Source organism: Myotis brandtii, unplaced genomic scaffold, assembly GCF_000412655.1.
Source record: "Myotis brandtii unplaced genomic scaffold, ASM41265v1 scaffold639, whole genome shotgun sequence".
Taxonomy (NCBI): domain Eukaryota; kingdom Metazoa; phylum Chordata; class Mammalia; order Chiroptera; family Vespertilionidae; genus Myotis; species Myotis brandtii.
This window is the reverse complement of record NW_005370452.1, coordinates 372,359-375,115: the sequence shown is the minus strand read 5'-3', so window position 1 is coordinate 375,115 and position 2,757 is coordinate 372,359.

The following is a 2,757-nucleotide window of genomic DNA, read 5'->3' as shown; positions in this document are numbered from 1 at the left end:
CTTTTATTAAGGCAGACTAATTAACAAGATTCCTTTTTTAGAAACATCTTTGAAAAACGAGAACATTCTGTTTTCAGGATTCAAAAACCTTTGTTTTGTCAAAGCTCAAGATACTGGGATAAAAACATAGTGACCAATTTGATTAAGATTTACAAGTTGCATCTTTCTCTGAACATGTTAAACATTCCTTCTTCAAATGTTTTTTTCTGAAAATGTCAAGCCCTTTAAAGTCTGTTCTTTAAAGACTTTATATTTGCCCACTGGTGTGGCTCAGTGGTTGAGCATTGATCCATGAACAAGAGGTCAGTGGTTTGATTCCCAGTCAGGGCACATGCCCAGGTTGCGGACTCAATTCCCTGGCAAGTGGGCGTGCAGGAGGCAGCTGATCAATGTTGATGTTTCTCTCTCATTGATGTTTCTATCTCTTGTTCTAAAAATCAATAAAAACATTAAAAAAAAGACTACTTTCTGAACATGATTTTTTTTGTTGCTTACATTATAGTATGTTTCATTGTTGAGATTTTATTATCTGTATAATTTCTGCCTTGCCATGTACACGTGATTTCCACACAAACTGTATATAGTACTGTAATCCATTGCTGCCTGGTTTATTACAATTTAGCATAGTTAGAGAATACCAGGAATCTTTAAAAGTAGAATTGAAATCCCTGTGGAAAGTTACCTTTTAAAAATGTAGACATTTGAAAGTCAAAGCATTTTGTGTTTTTAGCAGGTAAATAAAAACATTCAAACAATTGGTACTATATATTGGTTGTCATGTAGTGCAGAAGCGTAATTTGAAAACCTTTATGGCTGACACTTTCTCTGGAAGGTCAGTGTTCCTTTTTGATTAATATCTGAATCTTTAGTGGTACTTGTTATCAGTAGAATCTGTTTCCGGTTTCCCTTCAGTGGGTCACTTGGAGTATAGGCCATTGTGCAAATGAGTAACTAATGAATCAGCAATGTTTGCTTCTTCACGCCTTACATAGCTAGGGAGGGGATTGGCCATCAGTGAAGACCAAAGGACGAAATGAATAAGGCAGTTGACAGAAGTTGCTCTCTGTACCTGTGTTTTTTTACGGCTCCTCCCGCTTATTTTATGCTTTGGAAGGAGAAAATAGAGTCCCCAAGTAAAACTGCAGAGCATTCAGGCACATATCATTTAAGTCTCTGTGATTGGTGGAACTCTAGTCACGGAGTGAAATGCTTTCTGGCAGAGAGTGTTTTGAAGTCCTAAATGACCATTAGTTTTAGTATTGAAGTCAAGCCCACAACACTGAGCATACTATGCCTTTCAAGTTCAGAATATTGAGAGTACTAGTATGTTTGTCATGTTAGAGGTTTTTAATCTGTAACTCATTGTAAGTTTTTATGAAATCACGATAATTACAATTCAAGATAAAAATCATAGATGCTTTCCCAAAGTCATTATTTTGCCACAAATTGTATTACTAGATAATTTTATGAGTGGGCAAATAAAAGGTAGATTATTAACTTCCAGTGTACAGTTTGCTGTGTGGAGGTTATTGATAATTTATAAAGAATATGCTTACTAAATGTTTAATAATAGCTAGCAATACATTTAATCAGCCTTAATCCAGTAGCATGGAGTATTTTGTTTTTATCAGTGCCATTGTCATCTGTCTAGACCAGTGACGGTGAACCTTTTGAGCTCGGCGTGTCAGCATTTTGAAAAACCCTAACTTAACTCTGGTGCCGTGTCACATATAGAAATTTTTTGATATTTGCAACCATAGTAAAACGAAGACTTATATTTTTGATATTTATTTTATATATTTAAATGCCATTTAACAAAGAAAAATCAACCAAAAAAATGAGTTCGCGTGTCATAGGTTCGCCATCACTGGTCTAGACTCTAGAATAATAGAATTGAGAGGGAAACTTTTCATTCTTTTTGACTATTCAAGTAGTGTTTGGTGTGAATGAAACAACACTTTGAAGTAGGACAGTCATTTTCTGAGACTTTGAGTTTTGGTCTACATTATAACAGATTTGATAACTAGTTTCTGAAAATAATGGCCAGAAAATAGTGTAATACTGCAGTTGCAGTCTTAGGATTTTAGAGCTCTAAAGACTCAGAAACTGAAGCTAATCGAGGTAAAATTAATTAGAAAAATATGTTAGTTACTTGGTGGCAGAGTGAAGACTATAACATTGGTGTCTTCTCTGAGGTCAGTTTTCCATCGCACTATAGTTATGGAACTCACATAAGGTACTTATCCAGGTATAGTCTTAAAATTTTTATTTTTTAATTCCCACCTGAGGACATGTTTTTACTGATTTTAGAGGGGTGCGGAGAAAGGGAGAAAGAAACTCGATGTATGAGAGAAACCTCAATCGGCTGCCTCCTGTACACACCCCCACCAGGGATTGAACCTGCAACCTAGGTATGTGTCCTACCAGGAATGGGGACGACATTCCAACCAACTGAGCCACACCAGGCAAGGCTAGGTAATATATATATATATTTTTTAATTTTTATTGGTGAGAGTATTACAAATGTTCCTCTTCCTCCCTTCCCTCCATTGCCCTCCTCCACCCGGTTCCTGCCCCATTTTAGGCCTTCACCACCCTACTGTCTGTGTCCATAGGTAATGCATATCCTATATCAGGGGTGGGCAACCTTTTTGTGAGTGCGTGCCAAAACCAGCAAAATCTCTTGACTCAAAATTCTTCTGCGTGCCAACCCTAATTTTTTGAGAACATGTTACACCTACTTGATATCTCTTAAGG